This window comes from Alexandromys fortis, unplaced genomic scaffold, assembly GCF_014885135.2.
Source record: "Alexandromys fortis isolate MF-2015 unplaced genomic scaffold, M_Fortis_MF-2015_v1.1 scaffold_129, whole genome shotgun sequence".
Taxonomy (NCBI): Eukaryota; Metazoa; Chordata; class Mammalia; order Rodentia; family Cricetidae; genus Alexandromys; species Alexandromys fortis.
In genome coordinates, this window is record NW_026068022.1 from 294702 (window position 1) to 308384 (window position 13683).

Sequence of the window (13683 nt, forward strand, 5' to 3'; positions counted from 1 at the left end):
ATGGCTCAGCAGTTAAGAGCATTGCCTGCTCTTCCAAAGGTCCTGAGTTCAATTCCCGGCAACCACATGGTGGCTCACAACCATCTGTAATGAGGTCTGGTGCCCTCTTCTGGCCTGCAGGCATACATGTAGAAAGAATATTGTATAATAAATAAATAAATAAATAAATAAATAAATAAATACATACATACATACATACATACATACATACATAAATACATAAATAAATAAATAAATACATATTTTTAAAAAAATAAATAAATAAAATTCCTGTGGTTTGACTTCAAAAGCCTGTCTCTTAATCCGAGGACTGTGCTGCCTTCCACATTTCTGTGCATAATAGAACTTCTTCAGGAGCTATCTGGGAAAGAGAGCAATTGACAGATTTAGTTTATTGTGCTATGAAATTTATGAAAATTGTCTGAAATAGATTCCATGCAAATATATTGAAATGGAAAGTAACCAAGTTTGCACAGTAAAGATGTGAGCAAAGATAACATGCCAAGAAATTCATAATTAATAACTACATTATCAAAGCTAGATCATAAAAATATAAAAATACAGAATTGAATGAAATCTGAAAAATGCAGAGTTAAAATGTATGTCTGTGAATAAAGTCTTCAACTCATGCTCTGTTCTTATTGCAATTTTGCTGTCTACAAAAACTCTTGTGACAAAAGATTGTTTACCACAATGAGATTAATATTAAAAAATAATAAAAACAAGGAGGAAGTCCTACTCTTTCCGTATGCCTACCTCTTAAAAAATACATATAAATACAAACATGTCTAGAAGCATATACTGAATGTTGATCATTAATTTATAATGGATGTGTGACAAGGATAGTAATATTTAACAAAGATGAAAAGTATTGGCATTCTAGCACATAATATATCCATAAAATGCTATAGGGAAATGTGCATCGAATTGGAAATGGTTTTATTATAATTGTATAAGTTTCATTTGTGAAATGCAAAATATTTTTAAGAGGAGCAAATTGGCTTATATAGGTCACGCTTCTGAAGAAGCACACATTGCTTAGGCTAGGACATTTGTGGATGAAAAAAAATAAAAAGGAATTCGTTTTTCTGAGAACATGAGAAATGCAAATTACTTCAAATGCCAGGAGAATGCTTTAAAGTTGGGATTTGTAAAAGAAGAAACAAGGAGAAAAGAAAAAAAAAGGAGGGTGGATTTGTACTAACTTCAAAGGGTGCTTGAATATGCTCTACTTTGTAGTATATATTGGTACTTTAAAAGCTGATCACTGCATACAGTGGCTTTCAGAATGGGCTACTTCTTGGAATCATCATGGGAATGCTAAACAAATGACTGGGCTCCCCCTGCTGATTAAGCTTTTCTTGGCAAAGGATGCAGAAGTGGACATGAATATATATTATTAAGGCTCCAGGGAAACACTAATGAAAAGCAATGGCTGAAACCCATTTTGGGTCACTATGGCAAATTAAATTTGGGATGTTTATTTTTGGGAAGATTTAAAATTCAAATAACAGCCTTGCTATCCCCCATCCAGGTTTTGTTCCATTTTAGTTTTCTAAGTAAATATCTGGAGTGAATGTCTCTTGGAAATAAGTTCTCCTTGTTCTCATCGAGTTTCTAATAAGATGAATCAACCGTATAAATTCTAGATTGTTTCTAGGAATAGAAAATTAAATTAAATGTATTAGGTTGAAACTTCTTAGCCAAGTACTATAATTTTAGTACTTACATAGTGGTCTTGTTTGTTAGTTAGCTTGTTTGTCCTGTTTTAGTTTGTCACAAAAGAAACTCATATCTAGAAGTGGTGGGTGGATTTCTTTAATAGGATTAAACTTACATTACATTACAGATGCATGTTCAAACGCGGTGGAAGGTGGAAGTGTAGATAATAATGTAGTCAACTTGGCCAGATGACATCCTGTTCTCAGAGGGTGCCATGTATCTAAGCAAAAATAGCATGGCTTCCTGAAACTTGTTAGTCCTTCAATGTCAATTTACTTCGACAGTTTCAAAATATTTAACTTTTAAAACACTCTGATACATGAAAACATTCACTTTTGTTGATCAGATCCAACAGCCTGATTATTGGCTAATGTGCTCAGGATACTGAGCACACGATTTTGAGCGTGTCTCCTATAAGTCCCCCCCTTTTGTTGCTTTGCGTATTTTGTTTTGATGTTTTGTTTACTGAGACAAAACTTGTACTCTATAGCCCTCACTATCCAGGAACTCACTTTGGAGTGTAGACTGCCCTCAAATTGTGAAGATTCCCTTGTGCCAACCTCCTCCTCTTCCCAGAAATTTTCCAACTTTACTTACGAAACTAGCCTCTCACTGAGAGTTATGAATAGCTTCTGCAAATGAATATTCAAATTACTAGCTTTGGTGGAGAACTGTCCCTGCAATCAGACCTTTTCTCCTGCTGCACTGTCCCCTAATTCACTACTCTTCGGCTATTTAAAAAGAAGGAAAGGAATGTCTTCACAGGCAGCTCTATTACCATGACAGCAAACTGAAATCTGTGCAGTTGCCAACCTGTATTAAATGGACACAAGTACTGTTGTATTTTCACCAACAAATTGGTGTTTAGCAATATGAGATAATATATTATACATGTTACAATGGGTAACTTTCAACCTATGTTGGAAAAAATAAAGATGAAGCTCAAGAAAACACACAATGAAATTTTTTAAGTCACATTAAAATATCACAATATTAGTATATTTAGGAGACTGGGGGAGGATGGTTTGAGATAAGGTAAACTGAGGCAGCAGTTTACAGTAGTAACCCCTGATTGGCAACAATGTATTTCTAGGGAAAGGATTACTTCTGATTCTTAGTATACATTCTAATTATTTTAATATGTTAAAATGAAGGCATTAATCCATTTGTAGTGTATGTATGTTTCTAATTTTTATTGTACTGTAATGAAATTTAAAAACTAGCAAAATTTCTTAAAACTTGAGCTGTAACACAGTCACAGACACATATTTCTACATATGTAGTGTTTCCTAAAAGTAACATGCAAAGCATCTAAACATCTCAAAATTGTAATTATGGCAAAAAGCAAGTAATATTTATAAATGTTGAATTACCGATGTTTTTAAAAGTTAAAGATCAGCTACTAATTCACCTTCATATAGAATGCTTGGACCAATACTATGCATGGGGTTTTAGTTATTATGTGTCCCAGTGAGAGACCAGGATTTTTTTTAGAAATGTCATTAGCCAATTTTTCTATCTAATGGGTTTCTTACACTTTTGAACTTACAAGTCTGTAGACATGCTAAATGAGTTTTAGAGTAACAACAGGGGAAATATATAGTTTGGAAAGATGGAAAAGTGAAAATTAAGTTTGTTGATAGAAAAAAATGACTCTTTGAAGAATTGTGTTATAAATTACATCACATAAATTTTCTTTGAGAAAATTTGGTCCTTAATTCAAATTATATGCTCAAGACATTTTAAAAATGAGAAAGAATTTTGTCAATATTTAGAAATAATTGCAGAAAGAAACTGTATGTGCCCAATTTGATGTGGATTTTTACCACTCTGAAGTATAGAAAACATATGAATCAGTGCAAATTCCAGAGCTTAACTGAAAAGGGATTACTTATGCATGTAGTCTATTGAACTAGGTCTTAAAAAATAAAACATATATTCTAAAGATAAATATGACTGCTTTAAAAGGAGAATAGGACTCTTTGAATTTTGTGTTCAAGTTATGTATGCAACATTATGATGAGAAACTTGGGGCTTCAAAATATTTTCTGAAATTTTAAATATGTTTAATCATGTTAAATACACACTGGCTTTTTGTTATAATTTATATAAATATTGTTTGTTTTCTAGTAACCTAAAATGATGCTGAGGAAAATGTGTGTGTGTGAGTGAAAGAGAGAGAGAGAGAGACAGAGAGACAGACAGAGTGACAGAGAGCAAAATTCTCTTTTTTGAGTGACATAGGAAACTGAATTTAGATTCTATTAATATGTGTACATTTTCTTCTTCCTCCAAAAGACACCCTGATGAGGATTTGCTTCGTGTACTTACGATAAAAGAGAATTGAACCTCATCAGTTCCTCAGTTGTCTTTAAATTATCTGATTGTTCACTTGGTTATTTTAAAGGAGTATGCAAAAAATGTATTTGTGTTAAATACTTACTGTAATACTAAGAAACTAATTCTGCTTCCTATTCCTAAAACCTGACTCTAAGACAAATCTATGTCAGAAATTGGAACCACAAACACTGTATAGATGTTCAGTTTAATACATTAGCAAAACAAATAAATAATGCTTAAATAATTCCTTCTATATATCATCCCAAATTTTCTTAGAATAAAGAGCTAAACATGCATAGAGAGAGAATAGGGAGAGAGGAATGTTGTTTATTGTTAATTTCCTTAAAACAACTCATCTTGAACAGATGGGATTATGACATGGTTGGGATAAATGACTTTCTGAAAGTGATGGAGATCCTCGTTGTTTATTGAGTAGCTGGAATGGGCTTTTATATGCTTCTTTTCCACCCGTTAAGACAGTACTGTTATCACAGTGGTTTAATTGTTGAAACACATGCTGTTCAGTTGCTGGTGTAACTTAGAACTAATGCTTTGACGCCATGCCATTCAAACAGTTCAGTAGAGGGTAAGTAATATGTGGCATGAATTCATAGTTTCTAGTTTGCCTGGAGTATATTATTTGTTCATCTTTTTACTTTCAAGTGTATTGTTTACTGCAAGCCTTTATAAAGTTGGCAGAACAAATTACCATTAGTCTTTTATAAACAAAGGGGAATCAACACGTGTCAGGAAAATGAGTTTCTGAAGGTCACAGGGATAATAGTTGTATTGTGAAGTCCAGAATTTAGTCTTTTTTAGTTTCTTTTGGCCTTTTCTGTGGTGAACTTAAAATGTGTACACAAAGATTAATTAAAATAATGGCTAAAATCTAAAAATGAACAAGTTTTCTCCCTATAAAATATAAATATAATTAAACCACACGCACAAAGTCTGGATTTACTTGAGAGATTCCCTTATTTTCTACTTGTTAATATCTTCAGATATAAAAATCTTAATCATGTGATGACTACAGATAGGGTCTAGAATTTAATATATCTATTAAAATAATTTATTTTTATGTCAATGTCCTCAGTAGAAATAAAGAAAACAATAGAATGGCTGACTTATTTGAATCATAAATATTCAAATTAACTTTCTTTAAAAATATTAAAACAAAAATCTGAAAAGGAAAGAACATGTTAAATATTTGTGATACAAATCCAATGTCTTATGCTTACAAATTTATAACCACAATTTCTTAAAGAGATTATATCTTTCATTTATCATTGTTTATAATTTACATTTTTCACCTCTCTAGACACTGCAGACACGTATAACACTTATTATTTGATGCACACTCTAACTGATATTGTATTGTAGCAGGTCATCCAATTTTATTTGTGAAATTTTCATTCAGCCTACATTGATGTGTGAGGTACAAGTAAGGTAGGGCTTCTGAAGGAGAAGTTTTAATCTGTTTATTAATAAGGTTAGAATATTGGAGTAAATGTTGAAAGAATTATTTTGACCCAAATATAAACATTGTGTAACTACATATCAAGCTACTAGAAGGTCATGATGTGAGAGATCTTGATATTACAGCATAGAAGCTTTTATTAATAATTGTGCCATGTGTATTCATTAAAACAGACTCATTACTGAATGAGACATTAGTGAGATTATATATCAGATTGTCTTGGGAATTGAAATCTAGAGAGAATTTTATGTTATTAAGGGTCAGGTAGTTATTTTTGATTGAGAAGATGTAACTGTTAAATATATATATATGTGTGTGTGTGTGTGTGTTTGTGTGTGTATATGAATGTAGAGTACCTGATTATAATTAAATATAAAAAATCTAATTTTCACTATGTCAAGTACGGCGTTTTGTAAAAATGTTATTATTTTTTAGTGTAGTTAAGTGTTTTTAGCATTAAAAATGTGATGATAGCTTAGCCTAGTTGTACATAATTTAGGGCACTCTACTTGTTTTAGTGATGGTCACGTTGCACTTTTGAAGTAATACAGGTACATTTCTCAAAGGAGTCAGACAGTAACTTATGATGAAATTAGTAATGAAAACTAATGGTAATGTAATAAAAGTAACTTTTAAAATATGGATCAACACCTAATAACAGCAGGAAGTAAACAAAATATAGAGGTATGAATTTTAACAAATCTGTAATGTATGAAGATCAAAATAACTTTTGCATGTTAAGTTCTTACTATTCAAGAACTCTTCACCGGACAAATACTGCCCGCAAAACTTCTTTTTCTAATGTTTTAAAATTTATAGGACATAAGCATTTCTATAACTTGTTATATTTTATACTATTCCCAGCATTGTCATCTCATTTTTTAAGAGTTCTGTTACACATAAGCAGAGAAAGTCTAGAGTAAATATGGTTTTTCAAGAGTCATCAAAACTATGATTTACAGAAAGTTTTTGATAATTTTACAAGGCTCTTTGGATTTCCAAGTCAGGAAGTGAAGCCCTCATGTTTAAATGTATTGCTGTGGTAAATATCAGTGGAGTCCGCAAACTGATTACATTGTATAGATTGCACTCAAACTACATATATATCCCAAGAGATGTATTCAGTTCTCTCCACACACAAATCTGGATGTTTGGAACATGCCTTCAGCTCCACTGATGTTTTACTTTCAAATTATATAACTTTTCTTTAGTCCCATCATATTGAGTACAAAGCACAACTCATAAAAATAGGACAGGTGTTTTGAAAATCAGTCCAGAAACTTCTGAGACCTCTCCAGGGACTCTATGCAATCATCCAAACACATGCACAGATTTGTTTTGTAGATTGCTAAAGCCAATCAATCCAGAGAACTCTGTACTCTCCAAATATTATACAAATGCTTCCAACAATTCACCAGATTTAAGGGTTTGCTTTTACATTAACTGAAATACTTTGAAACTATCTGTTGAAACCTAAATATTTTAAAGGTTCTAGAGTTTAAAAAAAAATTGTATTTCTCTTACATGAACAGATGGAACTCAGCTAAAGTTGAAATCTAAAAGTCTACTACTTATCTGAAGATAATGGATAATAACATATGTTGGACAAAGTACAGTACATGAAATGATATATCAGCTGGGCAGGCATGGGCTTACATTGCCCTGTGGGAAGTACTATTAGTAACCAAATATACTTCTCGAACACACCCACTTGCTAAAGATAGACAGATCCTCCCAGTAACACCCCCAGAAAATCAACCCATTGTACTTAGAAATCAGGGTATTAGTCAACCCGCAAGCAAAAGCAGATTCATCATGAGAGTACTGTTATTGCTAATTAGATAATAGCTGAACATTAGCACATTAGTTAATTAGGGTGCCCAGTATATGAAAAAGCAAGTGAACAAGAGCTGGACAATTTGCAGCCATGGAGGAGAGATTCGCAAACACTTGCACAACTCTGCATTAATAAGCTGCATTAGTTTTCAATATGTCTTGGTTCCAGGACAATCAGGCGCAGTGTTGGAAATTATCAATTAAGCAAGTTTTTCATATTTTAGCTCTGCTTTTTACCAGCGTGTCGATCTCCAAACTCTAAGGTTTTAGCCACCAGAAAGAGAGCAATAAATAGAAACAGAGTAATGGGAATTAATGAACCATTTTTCTAAATTCCTCAGTATTCTAGTTTTTCATATAAGAATGTACAACCCAGTTGATGATACATTTAGAAGCATAATAAATCTAAACATATATAACACACTATACATCCACAACATTTTCTATATAACTGACATTTTTTTTTTGTATTTGTTTGCAGCACACTAGTGTAGGAACTGAAGAGAATGGATCAAAGGAGAAATCTAGCCAGGGACAAGTGTTTGCTTTTCACTTCTGAATGAAATAATCTAGGATGTCTTATTCAACTTTCAGGTTCTTTGTTTGTTAAATGGACTTGAGAATGATGACTGTTTGATTGGTCTCTCATGAATAGTGGCAGTGTTACATGATTACCAACATTGTTCCTTAAAATCATTCATGGTTATTAATATCATTACAAGCAAGATTTCTAAAGAGCTGTCTGTATAATAGGAGGGAGTAGATCAAAGATGGTGTATTACTTATTCCATTCTGATAAAATACTTTCTGAAATGTTTTTACAAACAACTCTAGATTTAAAAGGAAAGGGCTTGCATAAATGGAAGCTATGTGAAAAGAAACATCAGACGGTCCCTTTAGAGGTGACTAATAGTGTTTAGAAAGTCAGCCAGTTGAAAGGTATTTGAGAGAAACACACAGAACAGGTGGACAGCATGACCTGCTTGCCCTGTGAAAATTGATATTTGAAATGACCTGATTTTCAGCTGAGAATTTTCAAAGTGACAAATTATGCTCATTTGGCTTGTAATGATCTTCTGATTATAGACTAAGTCCAAAAATGTATTTCTTTGATGTCTTTCTCAATGTTCTTAAATGTTGTTCTGACCTATCCAAACATTCAAGCAGATTGCAGTGGATTTATATTCAAGTAAATGTTTAATAATTGTATACACGAGATACATTTAATTACATAATATGTTTGTTTATACTATGTTCTATTTGAAATGTTGCATGCTTTTCTACATGAACCACGTTAAGTAAGTCTAAATTAATGCAGTATGTCATTAGTTTTCATATTTTAAAAATAATATGTGATAAGAGTTTTGAAAGCTAACTGATTCTTCCAGGTTTGGTAGGAGATATGAAGTCTTGAAAGACAAAGAAATTTCAGCAAACACTCATTTTTCTCTCTAGTTCACTCTTCATGTTTTCCAAGTTTTACTAAGATCCAGGTATGCAGGACACATAAAATCTAGAACTGGAAATAAAATGGAACAACTGAGACAATGTCATTGACGAGATACTTATGTCTCTTGAAGGGATATAAAGAATATGCCTCAAAGCCCTCACATTTGTCATATGTTACCCTGCAGAGTGGTTGAGCAGAAGTACACAGTGAAAAACTGATAAAGAGGAGATTGGCAAGAATGGAAGAAGAAATGTTTGTTGCGATGTGACACCGAAAATAATCACAGGGTTTTAAAGCAAATGATAAATCTAGATTTTTTTTCCTAAGACAAAGAAAGACATGTTTGTGAATGTTATAAAAGGCAGAGCTAAGAATCGTAGTAGAAGACGGTCCCTGCAATGTGAGGTTCTAAACTGAAGGACTTTGGGTTGATCAGAAAAGAGAAGAATTGGTACACATAAATATTTTAAAACAAAATATGAACAGAATAAAGAATTGAAAGAATTGGGGTTTTGTTGGATGCACTTAGAGGACTTAGAGGATACGTGTGAATAAAAAGATTTTCAAGCAAGAGATATGACAGGCCGACCTGTCATGATAAATGACACTGTTGGCTTAGGTAAGGTGTGCACATATGAGTAGGATAAGGAACGGCTTCATAATGAAAGTGCAGGTTGTAGGTAAAGGTCAGGAACCTCTGTCCAATGCACATACATTCTGCTATTGTGAAAGAAATTGGATGGATTTAATGGAGAGGTTTTACGAGCTAAAAGAAACAAGATTTTACCAATATTTCCAGGGAGCACATTAATAAAACAACACAGACTAAAAAAGAAGCACAGCTTTAATAAAGGGGAAGAATTTTTTATTATACCGACAAATCATAGCCTAATGTTTTTCTTCTTTAGCCAACTAACCACATTCTATGTTTTTGTATTTTGTTGTAGTTCAGTCAGTTTATGTTTTCCTATTCCCTTTACTATGGGCTAGAATAATCATGCAGATACCATGGTAAAGAAATCAATGCTCACCATTTGGAAAGACAGTGCTATACTGGGAATAAAATTATATTAAAACTGCAGAAGGGAGGCAGATCTTTGTGAGTTCGAGGCCAGCCTGGTCTTCAAGAACTAGTTCCAGGACAGGCTCCAAAGTACCCTGTCTCAAAAAACCAAGAGACCAGAAAATTGATATTGAAAATACCTGTGATCTTGGTTGAGTGTTTCCAATGTGATAGGATGCGGGCTGTATCATAGTTTGCAGGAGCTTTGTTAAACCTGTTTGGTTTTTATCCTATTACGTAATTCTAAATGTCTTGTTCCATGACAGTGGATGTGAGACATTAATATATTTTCTCATGTATGCTGTTAGATAAAGTCCTTCAGCATGACCTTTGGGATGCTGTAAAACAATTATTTAATCATCTATGCACTCTAGTAAATGGGCACTGAAATAACACAATTCACATGTAATTACATTGTACATTTCAAACAAAAAAAAATTCCTTTGGACATCAAGACATTTCCAAGTGTGTTTAAGATATAATTCTTTTTCTATTGACAAAATACCCAAAATTATGATTTAAAAAAAGTTGAGAAAGACAAAGAGAAGAACTAAAGGGTATGTGGAGAGTGGATCAGCTCTGCTGACAGATCACATAACTATTCTCCTGAAATTTTAGTTTGACCTCAAATAACGGTATCGTGAAAGTGCACTTTGAAATGGCTCTTTACTTTGAATAACAATGAGATGGACTTGCATTGATGTCAACACTTTGTACCAGGAAACGCTGTGCACTGGTTCTCAGAACTCGAATGACTCATGTGGATCAAACCCCAGCAGTGGGTTCTGAGAATTGGAAATTAGAAAATAACATACCAGGAAGATAGTTAAAGTTCTCTCATATTTCATTAGTGGTTTAATGGGCTTTTTACTCAAGTTTAATGTTTATATTTTATTTTTTAGCTGTGGGAACAAAGGAACACAGAAACAACTGGAGGTGTGTGTTTGGTAGGGAACATATAAAAATAACAAACTGAGAAATTCGGTAACAATTGCTGTGAAGTTAAATACTCTGAAAATGAGATATTTTTAAACAATGCATTTGATGTTTAATTATGAGTTTATCTTTCTTCTCTTAGGGAATAGTCAGGTTTAGAGGCAATAGCATTTAAAATTACTTAGTTTCTGTCTTTTCACTTTTTAATTTGTTTTCCCCATTGTTTCTTTATTGTCCAGCAGTTTCATACATTTGCATAATAATTTCAGTCCTTTTCATCCTCCAATCTCCTTCCTTATCTCTCCCATTTGCCTGCTGAATTCTACTAAGTGTATCTTTAATAAATGTGGTACTTAATGTCCTCCAACCTCAACTGTCTCAAAAATATTTTGATTCTACTTTGAGGAAAGGAATAACATACATTATAATGTTGTTTGTGGTCATAGAGTCTTATTCTCTAAACACTTATTTTGAGTTTATAGGTACAGCAATAATGTGTCTATGGATATTTCTTCTTTCAGCTTGTATATGTGTAAACAATAAAAATTCATTTTTTGGTAATAAAAAATTTGACCTATTAAGCAATGTGATACTCAGTGAAATAAATTTAAAAAAAAGGTTTTGTAATATTTGCTCTTACCAGTTATGTAGATGCCTATCGGTTTCTTTCCTTTCCCTTTCCACCTTCATCCTTTGTCAAAAGAGTCATTTGATATTCAATCATTTGACTTTAATTTCTATGTCCAAAGAACCTAAGTTCTATTGGCATGCAATAGAAATAAAATCCTATCTCAGTGATTATTTTGTTATTCTGTCCTCCACCATCTTTTTGGATGGAATAACTCTTAATGACACTGGTGGCATTGTCTATAGTAGGTAAAAGCCATAATAAACAATTGTGGATTCAAATCCAAAAAATTCCATCTCAGAAAATATTCATATGGTTCCATTATGCGTCATAAGCTTAAAATTAAGGCATAATTCAGAGATATGGCAATTTTGTATATATACTAATGTAAATAAACCATTATTTACCAGAAGTAAATTTAGAAAATTCAGAGTAAATATGGATATTTAGCTATATATGGGACGCAGTACACATTATAATCCATGCCAGCTAAGACCATGAAAAACTGTAGTGCTTTAGACAGCACTGATAAGTAGTAAACCTGAGTATCTCAATGAGAGCATGCCACAAGGTACTGAAATGCACTTGTGCACATTTTACTGCTGTAAACGATCTAGAGACGCAAACCTCACAGCAGAGTCTGGAATACAATTTTGGCATAACCCTGGGATTTGACTAAAACAGGTTTATGTCCTTCCCTCTACTTTCTATTAAAAAAATATGCGTTGGCCTGGGGGTGAGATTCTGTGTCTGAGTATTACCCTAGGAAATATGAGGCCTTGGGCACAGCCTTAATGACATTTATATATTAATACAAAAAAATGTATCTACAAATGAAGAAATGGATAGAAAATGACATAAAACTCTTTCTTAGAGTATCTAGAAAACTAGCACACATTAAATTTAGGAATTAGAATCTAGTTGTCTCCTGCTCAGTGGTGTTGTATTTATTTCTCAAGAATCTAATAGAAATCATGGTGACAACCACAAGACTGAGGGACTTTCTTTAAAGTAAGAGAAAGGATAATATTGTGGTTTTACAGAGAGGTAAAGAACAATGGACTTGGCTTTGAAGCACAAATTCTTGTCTCAGTTTTATGCTCAATTGCTCCCTGAAATTATTACATTGTAAATCTGGCAGAGCCTACAGAATGTACTTCATAGTGTGGCAACTTGATTAAATGGATCTAACAAGCTGAATATCTTAAGGTGACACAATATAATACATGCTAAATAAATGTATATTACCTTAAATATTTAAAATATATGTCTCGAAGATAACAAAAGCATGTATACTTCATTAGTATAATTTTAAAGCAGCTATTGTGCCTGGAGTTTTAGAAACAATCTTAAATGTCTTTTTATTATAATTTTTCAAATACAATTCCAGGTAAATTATGCATACAATTATAACATAACAAAATTATAATATTTTTAAAATTCTATTCATTTTGATATTTTTTTTAAATTTATCTTTTTAATTCTTCCTTACCAGGGTACATGAGATAATAATCATTTTATCTGGTGATCTGTCTAAGCTACTTATTTATGACTCATTACAGAACTATTGAAATCCTTTATATTTAACTTGTTATGCAACAACTCTTAATAATTGCAAAAAATGTAATGTATCTTGATATTTTAACACTTCAAAAATATTAATTTTTCCCATAACCTGGTGTAGGAGGTTCTTCTGTCTATGTGTTGCTTTCACTGGTTGAATAAAGAAACTGCCTTGGCCTTTTGATAGGGGAGAACTTAGGTAGGTGGAGTAGAGAGAAATGAATGCTGGGAAGAAGGGCAGAGTGGCAGAACACCATAGATCCCCTGCCTGGGATGGATGCTATTTAGAATCTTGCCAGTAAGCCACAGTTATGTAGCAATACACAGATTTAATAGAAATGGGTTAAATCAAGCTGTGAGAGTTAGCCAATAAAAGGCTACAACTAATGGGCCAGGCAGTGTTTAAATTAATACAATTTCTGTGTGGTTATTTTGGGTGTAAGCTAGCCAGGTGGCGAGATACAGCTGGCTCCTCCCATAACAATGACCCTTATAAAAATCATCAGCTTAAATTAATTTATTTGTGACTAGTTACAAAACTATGGAAATACTTTATATTTAATCTGCTATTTAACAACTTTTAATAAGTGCATGAAAAATGTTTAGTGTAACTAGACATTTGTAATACCTCAAAAATGTTAATTTTCCCATAATCCTTATAATCATCA

At 32.6% G+C, this 13683-nt stretch overlaps 1 protein-coding gene across 1 annotated transcript in view; it reads left to right on the forward strand.

Annotated features, from left to right (window-relative positions):
- Positions 1–13683, forward strand: part of Ncam2 (neural cell adhesion molecule 2) — a 390522-nt gene that overhangs the window by 142647 nt on the left and 234192 nt on the right. The gene's annotated exons all lie outside the window — the stretch shown is intronic.